We start from the raw sequence: 17,839 nt of genomic DNA on the forward strand, positions 1-17,839 counted from the left end.
GATGGCAGAAGGATTACTTTTCTGACTACTCCTACTTACTCTCAAGGACAATTTTGGAAAGAAGACAACCAATGAAGCTGAAGAAAACCGTCTTAATAATGCAAATTAATTGTTTTATATTTTTGCATGAATGCTCAAATGCTGTGCTTGCTTAGTTTTAAGAATTCAGTAACAGAGCTATGAAAAACTCCTGAAATCTCCCAGTTTTATGCTGTGAATTTTGAACTGCCAAAGATTTAAAAGCTTGGCTTGGTTTGCATAAATGCTCAGAAGATGATGCTCTCTTTGGTCTGCAGAGGGTGCAGATAATTTTCTAAGGAAAAGTGTTTCTGAGGAGAGTTTCAGGAAAATTTGAAATCATATATGGATTGCCTGTCAGCTGATGGATCGAGCTTTTCCTCTGGGATGAGGAAGAAAAGAAGTATGAAATGGGCAAAGTGGGGAAGAATTGAGGAGAAATACTTCCCCCATGTTACTCAGGTTTTGCATAGATTCATTTTTGGCTGTACATGCACAAGACCAAGTTTTTTCTCTCATTTACCCCAGAGTAAGTCTGGAGTGACTCTGCTAGTGTTCACAGGTACTTTCTTGCCTCCAAACAAGTCCCTCCTTGCTTTTTTGACCTTGTCCTCAGCTGAGGCCATCCTTGCAAGGCTTTGCACCACAGCTCCGTTAGGTCTTCAGCTACCACTTCTGCGGCTTCTACTTACAGAAGAGCTAACGTTCATCCTGGCACTCCTTCCTAAGGCTCATCGCTGCAGTGATGTTGGCATCACAGCTTGCAGACAACATTTTTCCTGGCCATGCTGATGATAGGGGATTACTGCAGCAGAGCTGGATTTGGCACAAGGCGGCAGAGCCAGGCTGGCAGGAGCGCTGCGGTCACAGGCGGTCCTGGCACAGGAGGTGTCACAGCTTCCAGGCCCACTAACCCCTTCTACCCCGACACTGAACAGGGGCTTGCATGAAGAAGGTGATTTGGCAATCCTGTTCACTGAGGAAAATTGTTTCAGGTATAAATGTCCTTCTCCGCTTTCTGTGAGCAGGACCGTTAACGATATTTCTCAATCCTTAATGGCAAAGGAGTAGAAAAGAAATTTTTCTAATGGAACAGGTCATTTGAAGAGCTGTAGTTGTCTACACCCAGTTACTGGCACTCCCACAGTTTTGTTTAGTGATCTTTAGAAACCATGTAACCTCCTGCCTCAATTTCTCCAAATATAAAATGTAGAAGTCTCCCAGACGTGCTCTGAAACGTACTGGTTGTCTAAAACTTGCCTGGGAATGAAAAGACTATCCTTTGCACCCATGGCATCTTTTGAGTCAAAAGTCTCAAACTGCTTTGCAGACATTACGTAGCCCCAAAGCCTGGAAGTCAGACAAAGAAGGCTGATTCAAATGGTGCGAGGGCGGGACAGACGGACATCCATCTCAGCAGTGCCATCATCTGATGTAAGTCCTGGGGGCGTGTTACTGGGATTAGCGTGGTGCTGGGGAGGGAAGGGTGGTGGGCGGCCAGCGCCGGTCAGTGAGCTTTGAGAGCAGCCCAGAGCCTCGTCCTCTGGCTCGAGCAGCCTCACCACGGCAAAGCTCTTCCCACTGCAGTGAGAAATGACCACACCAAGTCGTGGAGGTGCTTGTTGTTGATATTCTTCCCCAGAGCTGGCTGCCCCGCACTGAGGCTTGAGAAATAGGTTCTGCAAAGCCTTCAGAAACTTTTTGGGTGGAAGTTGTGGTGGCTTAGTCGTCTTTAACATTATTATTCTTCTTTGTTATCATAGTGATTGTTTTGAAAGATTTGACTTGCTGTTTTTCAAAGAGATTTTTCTACCTGATATGCAGAAAACAACCCCGAGGGGGAGGAAGAACCCTCTCCAGTGAAAGGCTCCCAGTTACAGCCCAGAGCGGAGACAAGCCCCTCTTTTATTTCGCTAGTCTACCTGCTTTACAGGCTGATGGCTCAAAAGGATTTAAAACCTCTCTGTGTCTCCATTTCAGAGGTAAAACATTGGGCTTGTTCTCTCGCTGTGACCTCCAGGAAGTTTGGCACATTCCTTAAGTAAGATTGACCCCCAGTTCCTTTTTCTGATGTTTTTGGATTAAGGCAGACTTGGCATTCACGGGGGCTGTGATACAGTCAGCATTCCCCAACTGCGATAGTTTGTCGTGGGTCAGCACAAGCGAGAGTCTGTTCAGCAGAAGGTCGCAGAGCTGCAGCAGGGCTTCCTGCAGATCAGTGCTGGAGCGTGTTAAAGCAAGAGGAGGGGAGCGTGGCCCAGGAGGCTGAAACCCCGTGGGTGCCGCAGGTCAGCCCTGATGTGCTGTGATACTCAACATACTCAGAAATGGATTAAAAGCTGGTTTATGAACAGAATGTCTGTATTTCAGGCTGCCTCACCCACTGCACAACTCGCTGTTGTCCCGTGTTGGATTGTGCAGAGTGTATTTCTGTGAGACAGGCTGATGTTTCCAGAGCTGCTGAGGCCAGTTAGACACATCTTCCATTACTCACCTCAGTTCTTCTCAAAATGCCAACCACAGCTTCACTGGTAACTGAAACCAGACAGAGCTGGACGTCTGGGAATAAATGCAGCCTGGAGTACAGCAGGAGGCACTGCTGTCTCATTGAGGGAAGATCTGCGGTCTGAGAGCTCATCTCTTTATAGATGAACCAGGTATATGGTGTGTGAGACCCCAAGGAATGCGTTTGTGGCACTATGCCAGAGTCAGATAGTGAGCTTAGAGCTGTGGCTTTTAATGCTTCCTTAGAGAGTGCTCGATTCTGCTTAGATATGTATATATCTAATATCATAGCACTGATAACTTCTTAGCATCCTGCACTCCAGCTGACATTAGCCATGATTTCTACTTGTTATTGCTGAATCTGGTTGTATCTACGGGTACTTTTTTTTTTTCTTTTCCCTTTTTACGGTTGATTAAGAAGGCTTCAGGAGTATTCTGGGTTTAACTTATTTTCTGTCCATTGGTATTTCTAAGTTAGGAAACACAAAACAATTGCAGGAACAGTCCCTTATAGCATGGTGGTCAGACTTGAGAATAGATTTATCTTTTTTTTCTTTGGAGTATTTGGAGTGCTGGCATCTTATCGGAGCAGTGAGGAGTGCTGGGTAGGTAATAAAGAAATTATTTCTTCATTCATCTCTGGAATGACTGCTGGTTTGAAATTACAGCACTCAATGTTTAGAAATTCTGAGTAAAAGTCTAATTTATGATATAGTTTCATTCCCCGTTCAGTATTGCCTCTTCTTCTTGAACCCTTCCAGCACCTCCCATCCAAAAAGCAGCTCCAAAATAGATGTACTAGTGTTAGTGACCACCGAGTTCTGTAAATCTACTCTGATGAACGCTGGATTGCAGAAGGTGAAGTGCTCCAAGACCTCATTAACTGTAGTGTTTCAAGTGAGGTTACCACAGGTGGAAAATATTGAGTCTGTGGCACAGACACAGCAGCCCAATCTTGTACCTGGGCAAAATCAAAAGCCCTGAATAGAGACTAAGGAGAAGAGAACCAAGTTATCTTTCTTATAGACTTGCTGAGGCTGTGGGCAGGTCTGAGAGTAAGTGAAGCGTAAGCTCCACATCAGATGGCTGGAAGGATTTGTGCATTTAAATGCAGGATTGGTGCATTTAAATGCAGCATTAAAAGGACCCTTAAGCCCGCACTTGCTGGGACCAAATTTAGAGTTAGCTATCTCTAGGAGATGGTGCCCTTCCAGGAGCCCTTCCTTTGCAGGCATCATCGTGGCATCATCAGTAGTTTTCTTGCTGTGGCTTACTGCAATTTAATCATTGCAAGGTGCCTGTTGTGAGTTTCTTCAGAGTTTTGATTTTTTTAAATGAATTTCCAGGATAGGCCATATTTTATATGAAAAAACAGAGCAAAAGAAGGAGTGGAAGCAGTAGAGTGCAGTGAGAAGAAAGCTCTAAAACTCCACAGAGACCTTTCAGTTACTTTTAACTGTCCTAAGAGGCATTATAAATAATTACCACAAGCCCAGTTTTTCACCCTTCATTAGGTATTCCAAACCATCTGTATATATTGATGGTGATTCTCCAGCTGAGCAAAACTTCACCATTTGTAGTTCTTGAGAAAGTCAGTGGAAGACTAAATGCAGAGCTGATGTTGGTAGACAGAGTACAGACCATAGCCAAGAAAGCTGCATTTCTGGCTCCAAATAATGTTTTCCAACCCCTTCCATAGTCAGAGACTTGCCAGATCCCCATTTAACTTCTTAAATTATTGTATATTACACCTGAAATCAAATGTAGACATGACTTTGTCTTTAAGCAGGGGGTCGAGTTTAAAATTATGGCACCTAAGAGCCAAAGGAAATTTTCTAGGTGCTAAATTTGGCTCTGGAGCTGCCATTTCCCAGCACAGTAGAATAATTCACCGCAATCCAAGAGGTCACAGCAAAGCATGAATGAAGGTGTTAATGTAAAACCCCAAATCCACAGACTTCTTGATTTATGGAGTTGACTTTTCTTTCTAGGAATGAAGAACAAAACTTGTTAGAGATGAGGATGGAAAAATAGCTTTCATGTTTTGCGTGTCACAAGGTTTAGATTTGCCATTTGTTCCTGCCACTGATAGATCAGGATGCTGCCAATGAGCTGTGTTTTGTGGTGGTTTGTGGAGCCTCTATGGGTTGTGGCCCTGGCAGGACCAAAGGGGCTCTACCAGGCAGGGAGCAACGAGAAAGAGGGACTAATGAGACCGTGAATATGTATATATGTTAATAGAGGCACGTGGGCCTCTGCGCAGCAAAAATAAATGGTGTAGAATCCTGTTTTTTTTCCCAGGAGCTATGAGCGTAGCTATGGAAGGGCAGGTGCACCTGCAGTCATTGGGGTCTCCAGCTCCTGAAACACCTCAGGAGTGAATTTACTGAAAGGGAGGGTCAGTGCAGGGGGAAGGAGGGACAGTTAATGTCACAGCTCCTCTTCTCCTTCCCACATTAGCATCATTCATGTGCTGGGTGCTTTATTTTACAGGATGGGAAGAAGTTGTATCGCTCCAAGGTCTCTCCCCATCATTCTTATTAAAACCGTTGCAGTCTCTACCCCTGAAAGCCTTTACCTACTGAAAGGCTCTGCTGATCCTGAAATAAGACAGAGAAGCAGGAAAACACAGAGAAGAAAGCCTGCACTTGAATGATGGCAGAGTAGTTAAATGGGATATTTAAGCATGCCTGCTATTGCATAAGGATGAGTCCCTCTGCATCTCCTGGGATGGCACCATAGTGCTGTGGAGCCGCTGTAACTGTGCAAACTCCTGAGGCTCTGACCTCAGCAACAATGGAAAAAAGTGACAAAAAGATTTTTCCTCCAGTAGATCCTCCTCTGCCCTTGGTATCCATAAGCTACAGTGGGTGACCGCAGTGTGAAGGTAAACCTTGCATTGACATGGAGAGTGATGAATAGTTTCTATCCTGAAATCCAATCTCTGAAATTGATTGCACCGTCACAGTAAATCCATTACTGGAGCAACCCATTTTACCAATACCGCATTTCAATAATTTATTTTAGAATAAAAGGCTTTTGAAAGTATCAGATGAAATTAAGACCAGTTCTTTGATATCTGTAAATACTGGAAGCCTTGCTTCAGATGGAAGTGCCATAGATACTTCCTGAAAGCAAAATTATATTTAATACAGATAACAGGCTAGGGAAGGGGGGAGGGCTAAGGGGAAGGGGAGGAATCTTATTAAATGTATGCACCTCCCTGTTTGGGAATGACCAGTTCCGTGGTCTTTATGTAGGCAAATTTGCTCAGTGGCTTATATTTTGAAAATCTGCAGAATAGTAGTTAAATGTAGAGACCAACAGTTCTGTCTTTGCATCAATGTTCACACAGGCCAGCGTGCTTTCATTCAGAACTAATTAAGTGGCAGATACAAACACCCAAAGCGGAACAGGCCATAAGTCCACCTAGCCCTGCACCTTGTCTCCACCGAGGGCTGGTAGTGGGTAAATGTAAGACAACAGGAGCAACATCATGTGTCCCGTCACGGCTCCTGGCGAGCTAAGCTGGAGAGACTTCCACTGAGGTGCTTGGTACTTCTTTATTTCTTTTACATCTAGAACCGCATGGAAATCAGAGCATTAAATAAGTGTTAAATCAAAAGGAACACACATTGCTTACAGTAGTCAGCAAGGATAACTGGCATTGGTATTGACTTCCTAATTCTCCTTGTTGAGGTTTTGAGTTTGTAGTTATCTATAGACCTGGTTATTTAGCTCTAATGTTATCTGTGGGTAGCTCTTAGGAGTATATGTATTTCTCAAGAAAGCATCTTCTACAGACCCACTAGATTTGCACAATCCAAAAGTTGCTCTCTGGTACTACGTGGATGTGTGTGTGTGTTGACCTGGATGGGGTAACCCAGCGCCTACAACGGTGTTGACCAGCATGATGTGAGCCCAGACATCAGAGACAGAAAGGCTGGACAGACCATTTTAACTGTAAGTACAGACTCTCTGTGGTGGTGTCTTACAGGATTTTGTTCTTAGGTGATACATCACTGAGTTACTGGGAACTGAAAAAGATAAAAATGAGACAGTATCCTTCATTTACGAGTCATTTTTGCCTTCCTTTGACCATTTTCAGAAGTAATACTCTCTCCTGGTTGATGAAATGAAGATTTGTAGAGCTTTGTGCCTTTTCTTATAGGACTTTTTTAACTTGAGATATCAAATTAACCTGAAAGCAGCAGCAGCACCTGCCCTGCCTGTGCACACGCCTCCTGTCTTTGGCTGCAAACACTACTACAAAATAAATTCACAGACTGCTCAAAATAGGCTCTTGCTTTTGATGAGACCGTACTTTTCTAACAGTTGGTTTCTGGTTATGACGTGACACATTAACCGAGTGTTGTGTTTATAACAATGGTTCTCCCTGTGCACTATTGCTGGACTCCATATGGCATCCCCACTCCCGGCGGAGTGGTCCTGAGCTGTTGTGAAGCAGCCAGTGCCGGTTTTAAGGCAATTGGAGGTTTCCATGTTCGGTGTGCAATGTGCTGCAGCTATCAGAGCACTGAGTAATGGGATCTGGGGTTAGGAAGCTGAAAGAAGGGAAAAAGCCAAGCAGGGGTATATCCCCATATTTAATAAACATGTAACATTTTATCCCCCATCTTCTGCCTGTTTACAATACAAATGAAATGAGCTGCCCTTGGTGTGACATTCCTTGCATTTTTACATCAGCTTAACCCTGGAAAAGCTTAATCCTGGTTTAATGGTCTTTTAATAGAAGTGGTCAGTAGTTTGGTAAATGTTTAAGTGACAGGTTGACAGACAAGGAGTTAACACTTTAATCCTGGCTGCAGGCCAAATGGCTACCAAGCTGGTTTTTCTTTAAACCTGAGAGTGGGGCATTTATTTCCAACTCAGCCTCAGGTTAGAAGTGGTGGCTTAGGCAGCAAAGTTTGCTCTGAGTGTTTACAGGAGGAGAATAGCTGTTACACTGGGTTATCAAGAGGTATCTCTGGGTGGTGTGAGGCATTTCGATCCCAAACCTTTGACAGACAATTTCCTTTTCCGCTGCAGCACGCCATAACGTTATTACAGGTGGGTCTGAATGCTCTGTAGAAAGATTGTCTTTCTCTTAAATCCTCTAGACTTTCTCTGCGAGTGATTGCTATAACATAGAATCATAGAACCATTTAGGTTTGAAAAGACCCTTAAAATCGTTGAGTCCAACCATAAACTGAACACTGCCAAGTCCACCACTAAACCATGTTGAGTGCCATGCCTACTCTATCAAGAATTCCAGAAGCAAAGTATTAGATGGAAATTTCTCAGTATAAGCAGGTACTTTTAAATGTTGTAAATAACAGCGTCTCTATGCACTGGGCATCTTGGATGAATTTCTCACAAAATGGGGCATGGGTTTAGAGCTGAGCTTTTGTGATGGAATCTGGACTATAGACTGGTGCCCTTCTAATCCAGATGTGTTCACCTCCCTGGATCATGCTGCCTCCTGAGCCAGCTCCTTCCCCAGCTGTGGCAGCGCACATCTGGTGCCTGTCCATGCGCATCCCTCCCCGGGCTGTGCCAGAGGAGGGAGAGCACAGCGCTGCTCGGGTAGCTAAGGACCAAAGTGAAGCAGGAGGTAAAGAGAGAGACTGATGCCTCATGCTGCCTGTGAGTCCAGTGTAGTTCTTGGAAGAGAGAGCACCATGCTCGGCTCCTGTAAGCCTCAGATATGCCATCATTTGATTTAATTCATTTCTTACATCAGCAGTTCTCTGAAGAGGACTGAAATAATTTCTTTTATGTTCCAGACCATATTTTTCTTAGGTCAATCTGTTAAACAGTTAGTTTTAATTTTATGGAAACAGTCTTTCTTCCCTTTGGAGGAGAGGTTTAACAGATACATTGCTTGCTACCAGCTTACATGGGAAGCGATGAGTTAGTATGAACAGACAGCTTCAACATATTTCGACTAGCAAAAGAAATTTCGTATTTGTTAAATTTACACACCGTGCTTTATTTTCCCCTTCATTTTGGAATTCACCCCGCTAAGATTTTTGTTAAATGTTCAGCGTGTGTGTGTATGTTTGAATATATGTCTGTATATAAAGTATATTCAGTCTGGAATGACCTATTCACAGAGGGATAGATTAGAAACAAGTCTCTCCCAGTGATTGACAGCTGCACTCAGACCGTGGGGATTATGGGGGATCAATGAGGATTATCTCATTTACTTTCATTAACCCTTGAGTTTACTTTGCCAGTTTTCTTCCACATGCCACTCCGCTGAATGTTAACAGTTTCTTTTAACAGTCAACTTTGCTGCCAAAGTCGAAGGCTGGTTTTTGAAGATATGTTTAAGTGCTCTAAAGAGGTTAGTGATAAAGAGAGATATTTAATGTTAAATGTCAGTAAGCATGGATGCTCCGCACTGCTGTAAAAAACCTGTTTCAGAATTCACCCATTTTTTCTAATTAACTCAGCTCAATGGAAACAGAAATTTAACTTCTCTAGGCGTTTTGTTCCTAACATCCCACAATTTCTTTGTAGGAACTTTTGAGATAAAATTGAACAGAAAGTTTAATACTTTCCCCTAGGACGAGCAGTTCAATACCTGTCTACTTAAATTTGGTACTTTCATGCATTATACGCTGTAAAAAATTCCTATTGTTGTTCAAGCTATACATCTAGCTCCTGCTGGTGAGAGATACCAGCCTGAGACCTTTGGGAGCCAATATTAAAAAACAGGTAGAGGAGATGGTCCTTAGAGAAACCTGCTTTGTCCTCGGCCTTTTTGTGAGGTTGCTAACAGGTGCCACTTTGTACCGGCAAGATGGTAGTTTTATTTATTTTGATATATATCCAGCATCCACAGGAGAGAAATCCTCCATTGTATCACCACTGCCAAGGCCAGGTCAGCTCCTGGCAGTTTTACAAGCATGGAAGAAGTTTGGTGAAGGAGCTGGTTTTGCATTCAGAGTCCTGTTGGCAGGAAATAGTCCTTCACTCAGGCTTGAAGGAGGAAGATTTATCAAAATTTTTCTGATTCCAAATGTATGGTGTATGAATGACCTTCTGCTTCTTTTCCACCCCTTCTCTCCCAAGGCCAAGAACAAAATGAAGATGGTGCATGAAATGTGAAACCTTCTGGTATCTTGGAAGAAACGAGTGTCTTTGCTGGTGACTGTGCAGCACAGTTGCTTGTGTGACTGCATGTTACGTGTGTGATACCAATAACAAAACATGGAGAGAAAGCTACTTAATACCACTTTTTCTCCCATGTGACTCTTCTAGGGGAACGTTCCATTTTCGAGTATGTGGAACTAAATGTGGATTGGATATGTATATTCACGGGGGCTGAGCTCAGCCCAGAATCCCTGGGACTGAAGGCTGGATATAATTTTCATTGTTCATGCTTTGCACAACTGTCTACTGTATTTCAAATCCTGTGTTATCCACTTGCAGATCATGAGTGAAAGATACGGCTGGATGTGTCCGGACAGATGTTACACTGTACACTGCTCCACTGGAAAAATGGCTTTGACACTTGGGGGTCAGGTTATAGGCACTTTTTTTTTTTTTTTTTTACAAGCACTAAAAAAATCAGTTATATAAAGTAAGCAGAAGCTCAAAATTAGATTTTGGTGTGCAAATTTACATAGTTCTAAAATGCTCTTATAAAGTACAAACAACATGTCAGTGATGCTAAGGGAAACGTGTATTCAAATTCATGTTGTTAGTAAGTTATTTGATAAAATTAAAGAAAAAGTTAATTAAAGATAAAATTAATATTACTAACTAATATAAAATCGTAAGGAATATGTACAGTATTTTTTTTTTAACAGAATCTTATTAACTAACATCCTAGGAAGGTCTTTCGCAGAACGTCCTGCTATGTGCTCGGGATACGACTAGGCTGCCAAGAATGAATTATGAATAGCAGTTCTTCGTGTCATGGCAGCCACTGAAGCCAATGACGTATCTTTACTTGAAGTTAAACTGCTTAAATAAATGTGTGCAGATTCACGGCACTGGGAAGTATTCTGGTAAAACAAAGAAGATCCTTCCAGGCACACATGTTACTTCACAGTATTATGCAGAATTATTTCTAAAATGTGAATATATTATATGATCGTGTCAAATATACCTAAAAAAATGATTGGAAAATCCTGGTTAGCCACTTTGCCTGTCCTCTACCAATGCAGAGTCGAACAGGCAGACATGGAATTTCCAGGCGGTAAGAATTAGGGTGCTCTGGAATAATTTTATTTTTAGAAATCAACTTTCTATTCTCAAACTCATTTCCAGTCTTCTGATTTTATTTTTTTAATTATATTTGAAAGCAATTCCTTTCTTTGATGGTTTCTTTGGTGTTTCAAACACTTCCAGCTGGAATTTGCAACTACCTTTATCTAAGAACTTAGCTGCAATCTGCTAGGGCATGTCCTTCAGTTAAACAAATAAACCCAGAAATGTTTGGGAATGGAGGAACATCAGATGTCAAAGGCAGCTTCATGCTCTTGAGAAACTTTTTGTGAGGTGCCTTAAGGTGCCTAAAAGAGGAGCGTGTCCTGCCAGAGGGGGGATGTTAGCAGGGGTCCTAATGAGCGCAGGTGCCCGCAACTCCTCTGTAGTTAGGAAATTAAGAAACACAACAAAACCAAACCATTTTTTGCCTTAGCAACTCATCCCAAGTGCAAGCAGTAGAGATTTCCTTCAGGTTACACAGTTACTTACTCTCCAGTCAACCAATTAGTGCCAGACAAGGCAGTGACATCTGGATTTGGTTAGTAGAGCATTAGCTGTTCATTGGGATGTTTTGACTGGACTCTTCAATGGGATTTATTGTACTTTATAGTTGTTTATTTTCCAATCAGAGTCAGCCTTTAAGTCAAGATTGCTGCTTCAGCCCCTTCTGAGCAAAAAGAAACACAAAGAAAGAGTCTCCTCTGACTCTTTGGTAGAGAAGGCTTCTCAGCAATTATACATAGGCTTAAAACACTGCAGGGTGGACAAAGTCAACGGAGAGTGCTTACTGCATGCTGGTGAGCACAGCGGAGGTGGCAGGAGGGTGAGGAATAGCGTCAGCAGGGCAGATATGGCTGAAAATACATCTGTCGCTTCTTCTTCCTTTAAAAATAAAGGTTATTCATCTGAAGATGGAAAAAAAAATACAAGAATGGGATTTCCTGCATTGGAGCCTTGCCTACCGGAAGGAAGAGGAGCGAGTGCTGGCTGCTGGGCTCGCGCCTCGCTGACCTGCAGAGCCTGCACCTCTGAGAGCTGAAGACATGCCCGTGTCTCATCTGCTGAGGTGGCTTCCAAGGAAGCATGCCTTGCTAGTGAGATGATGTTTTCATCATGGGATTGTCTCTTTGGGACTGGAATGAATTCTGAAGAGGTATTTTGCTTGCTAAGGCCAGTGAGCATACAGCACCTGGAAATTGCGTGTAATGGTTACGGACACAGGCCAAATTCACTTGACCTGAAGGAAAAAGGCTCCCTCTAATTTTCATCTCTACCCAGCCCCGTGCTGGGTTGTTTATGATAACAGCATACAAAGCCGTTGTGTGAAAATGCACCCAAAATCAACTGTGGAAGTGCTTGTTGAAAGTGCCTGTGTAGAGAGCAGCCTGATTATTCCTCGTGCGTTGAAACCTGAGTTTAATGGACAGTTTTAGGTGCCTAAATTCAGAGCAGTTTGGGGAAAAAGGTCACACACAGGCTTCGAGTCAATTTAGGATGTGGGAAGAGATGAAAAGTCTTCAGCTCCTGGCCCTGGGAGACAACTTCCATGTGGAGTCTTCCCTCCTCCTCCTCGCTCCCTTCCTGCACCATCACACAGAAGCATGTTGGTGGCATTTGGCTCTGTTGACCAGTTGGGCGAGCACTTGTGCTCTCCTGGGGACATTGGTGGCAGGCGGAGGCCCACCCAGCCGGCCGGGCTGAGGGACCCAAATGTGGGAGTCTTTCCCGACATGGAAATCGGTTTCTCCAACACACACCTGGTATTCCTCAAAATCCCAGCCATACTTCATTGCCTGCCCATAAAATAGCTATGTGCAACCGAGGAGGGACCGCACAGTGTCCTCCAGCCTACACAAACAGCCGTAACTCCAGTGCTCCCCAAGAAGACGTTGGTGCGCAGGTGAGGTGTCCCATGCTGCTAATGGATCGAGCAGCAGGTCCTCCGTAAAACTCCCACCCACTCGCCATGGCCGGCCTGCAGACCTCCACTGACGCTTCCCCTCTTTAAGCAAACCCCAGGAGCCGCGTCAGTCTCGTTCAGCACCGTTTGGCAGACCCTCAGCCTCGTTCATTAAACCTGCAGCCAAAAAATGTGCAGTTGCAGACTCACCATGGCTACCTCTTTTATTACCCGGCTCTACATAATCTGTAATTTTTTTTATATTATCTGGACTGAAGTCCAGCAAAAGTGCATGTTTCTATGCTGGCCGCATTTCAGTTCCTAATCCTGAGTGTACAGAAAGCTAGGATTGTTTTATTTCCCTCTCTTTTTTTTTTTTTTTCTTTATCAGTGTTTCCTTTGGGTCTACACTGAGCTGCTTCAGTGATATTCACTCAAGATTAAATATTTTGCACTTAACATAATTTCTGCCACATTTTTTTCTATTTATCCTAAGCAGAAGTGTAATTCACAGAGGAATACATCCTCAAATTTTACTTCAGCAGCAGCCTAGCTGGCCTTTTTCTAAGTCTGTTCTGAAATGAAAATGACTTTGAGCTCACAAATGGAAAAACCCAACAACTTCATTTGAGAGCAGGTATTAAGACTTGACACATTACCAAATATGTCAAAAAAATAACTAAGGACTGAGAGTCCTGGGGGCATCGCGTTGGCATTTGAAATTGGGTAATAGATAGGACGTTTGTTTTTCACTCACCGCTTCGCTGGTAATTGTTGGTTTTATACCACAAATTTGATCGTACGGAGCACACAGAATTTGACCTCTCCCTTCCCTTACCTCCAACCACTTGCACATGCTGCTCCAGCGCGTTGGCATTTGGGACCGATGCTAAGGGAGACCACATGGAGTGTTTTGGATTATAGGCAAGGGAGGTGATCTTAATTCGTTCTGATGTGCTCGTGCTTTCTATGTGTGTCTGTAATGTCATCAAGAGCTTCTGAGGGAAACTGCTAACCTTGCAGCCTGTCATTTTTAATGGAGGGAATAACAAGTAAAATCACCTAATTTGCTATGAACGTGAAGTGGCAAATTAAAAATGCCTGTGTCATCACATTTGTCTGGAGGTATTTCCTGGCCAAACAAAGGCCCAACTAATAAAGCGTATTCCAGATTTTTGCTAAATAATGTGGGTTGTTACATAATAAAGTCTCCATGCTCCTGGCCCTGCTCGGATCCGTGGGGAAACCTCTGTAGCTCCACTGTTCAGAGACACAGAAAGTATCTGGGCTTATTAGACCTTCATGCATGGAGGGGGTATACGTACAGCGCAAATTTTATAGATTTGTCTTGGCCAGACTTTTGCCGTTGCTGTGTCGTGCTCATGGCTGCCAAGGTTTGGAAATCAGCACAGTGCATGCTACAAGGAAAACTTTTGTCCCCTGGATTTACCCCCCTGCCCCCTCCCCCCCTATATAATCTAAAAGTCTTTATATTTGAACTAGATATTTAAATGTGCTGTTATTCAGACAAATGAGAACATGATCTTGGGCCTGAGCTGTGGAATTAATGTCAATACAGTGGAATATTTTAACTGACCTAATGTGTGTTCGTTGGGATTATGCCAATCGTCAGGTATGTTTGCACATATGAGAAAATTCTTTGCTTTCACTGGAGTGGCTTGGAAATCTGCTATTAAGACTACTAAAGGCTTTAACTGAGCCTCTGGTGCACTGGGGAGCTGACTTGGAGAGACCCGGTTCGTTCTCAGTTGGACTTTGAAAAAGTTGTGTGGGATTTCATTTATCATGTCCTCCATACTAACAATAATCAGACTACACCCCGCAAAGGTTATTGTGCTCATCGTACCATTCATTTTCAAATTTTTTTCATAAAAGGCTCAGATTTTATAATGTACATGAAACTGACCCACAGTTTTCTTGATGCCGCTTCCCTGTGCTACCAGACGGTGTGGACTTTGCCAACTAGAGAACCAATTTACTGGAAGATAAAACAAATCTTTGCTCCCAGCATGAACCCACCAGCAAATGCTGCTTGTAAAGCCCCGATGTGTGTTCAGGAGCGGCTTTTCAGCCGCCTCTGGCTGTCTGCAGACAGCAGCATGGTGCAGGAAGCAGAGCATGCCGAGCTTTGAAAGCTGAAGGCAGCAACTGCAAAAGCACATAAGTGAGGTGGGATTCTTCTTCAAAACCGACCTGAATCCATGGTGGAGAAAATTACTTTTGAAAATGGGAGGTAACCTCTGAAACCGCGGAGGTGCCTTATGAAAATGCTATCCGAGAACGGTTTTTGGTTTTCGCTTATCTTTTGCTTCTCATTTTCTTTTCTGGAAAAGACCACCAGCAATCGATTTCTGTTGATATACTTAAGGAAAAGCATATCAGAAAACACTGGTGTGCTTGCATTTATTTTGGGACGAAATAACATACAGGTCAGCTGCAGACTTCAGGTGTCTGAACTTGGAGGTAATGTGAAGAACGAAGAGAGAAGCCAAACTGCCCCCCTGGCAGAAAGGTGCCTGGATTATCACCTGGGTCCTTCTGCTGAGGTTCAGCATGGTTTGGTAACCCTGAAAAAATCCCAGGAGAAAAGGGTGTTAAGGAAATAGATTGGTGATGGGAACACATGAAAAACATCGTGGCTCCCAGGGCATTTTGAAGCTTTGATTTGGAAGGAGGTTTCCTATGTAGACCCTGAAGGTGAAAGGTCTCCCTGCTTTGCCGAGGTACCAACTTGGGCAGGATGACTGCAGGAACAGCCGTGTGGAAATGGTGACTTTTATAAGGAAGATCAGGAGGCTGAAATAAAATTTCAGAAAAAGCAAAACGAGATGGTAAGATGGTAGAAGGCACAGAAGTTCTCACTAAAAGCAGAGCTGTGGTATCTGTGTGTGTCACCAGGGACTTTGGGCCACAGGGAAGTTCATTCGAGGGCGCTCTGCGCAGTGTGAGAGCTATTGCTAATGGCAGCTTCACAGTCGCTGGAGTTTATCCATTACCATCTGTCTTTATTTTGCACATCCTACTCAGGGAGATGCCACAAATCAAAATGACTTGGTGCGTCATCCTTGCTCCTCCAGCCGGGCCGTGCGGTGTGTGTGGCTGGCAGCGCTGAGCGAAGCGCTCGGAGACAGGCGGAGGGCAGGAGCGGGGGCTTCCCAAAGAGGATGGAGCCGTATTGTTTGCTCAGTATCAGCCCTACCGCTCTAAAGGTCACAGCGAATTAAGAATAGGAGCCCTAGTGAGTCAAGATAGTTAGACATAAAATCTGGCTGTTCTTGCCCTTTTCTGTTTTTTTCTGTGGTCTGACGCTGGGGCTCCAAGTTGAGAACTTCAGAAAGTTGCTGCAGGTGTGGTGCCAGTATCTCCTCCGAGCAGCTGATAAGGAGAGGCTTTCCCATCAGCTCGGCTGAAAAAATTCTCTTTTAAGGGAGTGATCTCTGATGGCCAAGGAAGCGTGGCATACATTTTTCCCTTTGAAAAATAACTTTTGTGCATAAAGTTGCCAGCATAAATCCTCTTAGTCAGCAATTCTCCCTCTGTACATTAATTTTACTGTTCTGCAACGTTTCTTTTCTTAAGATAACAAAATAAAAATGTTGAACAAAAAGAAAAGCATCATAAGGAAGGTAGAAGATGGTAACTAGGATGAGCTGATGTGATAGTAAACAAAATAAATGCCATCTTCTCTGAACAGTTTGGTGATGCCTGATGGGTCTTTGCAGATTTAAGGCAAACGATTTTTGGGAGTTCTCACTCGTCTCTCTTCCCTGCAGCCACTTTTCAGTAGTTGTATTAGGTTGACTTTATTATAGTTGCAATTTCAATGTAGCTTTCCAATTTGTTGTAACATTTATCTAGGCGAGAATGATAAAGATTCATGTTTTAACAGCCAGGAGGACTGACTGGTGGGGTTGACCTTGAAGCTCTTGCCGGTGAAGGCAGGGAAATGCTGAGAATGAGGTTACAGATGGTGAAACCGTAGCTGGGAACCCAACAGATGGATGTATGCACGTCTATGCAACCAGCAGCTATACAGCCTCTTTGGGGGTCTCAGTTCCCCAGCAGTGCTTTGTCTTTTCTCTAAAATGTTTATTTCATGAAACATAACTTGGGGAACAAGCCCAATTGCTGCATGCCAGCCCTTGTCCCCTGTCACAAAATAACAAAAAGACCCCCCCAAACATAGAAGAATTCTTGTCCTGCTTCCTGGTTTCCTCTTTTATGGGCAGCAGGGTGGGAAAAAAGTGCTCTTTCTTCTGTTGAAAACAACACGGAAAGAATAATCTGCAGCCAGGTCCCAATAGGGAAGAGGGAACATGATGTCGAGCTCCTGGCTGCAGTGAAATGGCAAATTCCAGCGGGGAAGCCGGGGATGCCAGGCCGGACTGGGGAGAACACTGAACCGTGAACAAACCATGGCCACGGAGCCAGCGGACACCCGGGGCCCCCGTTACACAGGAATTTTCTGCTGCCGGGGGGGTGCCAGGAACAGCGCCGGTGTGAGCTGCTCTCCGGCCCCGTGGCACCGCAGGGAGCGGGCTGGTGCGTGGACCACCCTGGACACCAGCAAACGGTGTCTTGAAACAAAGTCTGTGCTGTGCCACTGCTAACCTGTGGTCCCCGATGCGACGGGGTGCTGATGGGGAGTGTCCCCAGGTCTGCGTTTCAGTAACTGTGTCCTAATACGTAGGAAATTAAGAGATAAAGCAATTGTTTTAGCAAACCTGGAAACGTGAGTGGCTTAATAAATATCTCTTTTCCTTCACTCCCAGATGTCTACTAAGCCTTGTAAAATGGTTTCCTGAGTAGCCTGGATAATAATTATGGAATTTAGCATTATCACAAATCTGACAATTGCTAGCTTGAGTTTCATTATTTCTTTTTTTTTCTTGAGCCTTCTCGCCTTCTTGCTTCCCAAGAGAGCTGAGTCTAGACAGTGAGCTGAGAACAGCGGGGAAAGCGAGGCAGAGAGAGTAACTTCCTAGTACTTCAGCTCCACCCTGTAGCCCAAGTTTTGTAAATATGCGTTATTCACAATTATTATTAGTTTTCACAACTCGAGGCGTCCTTAGACTGAGAACTAGGAGAGTTTGTGCCTGTACAGGAACAAAACCATCTCTTTTGTCTTTGCAATCAATGTCACTGCATTTGAATGGTGCTGTTGGCTGCTGC

This window comes from Chroicocephalus ridibundus, chromosome 12 (assembly GCF_963924245.1).
Source record: "Chroicocephalus ridibundus chromosome 12, bChrRid1.1, whole genome shotgun sequence".
Taxonomy (NCBI): domain Eukaryota; kingdom Metazoa; phylum Chordata; class Aves; order Charadriiformes; family Laridae; genus Chroicocephalus; species Chroicocephalus ridibundus.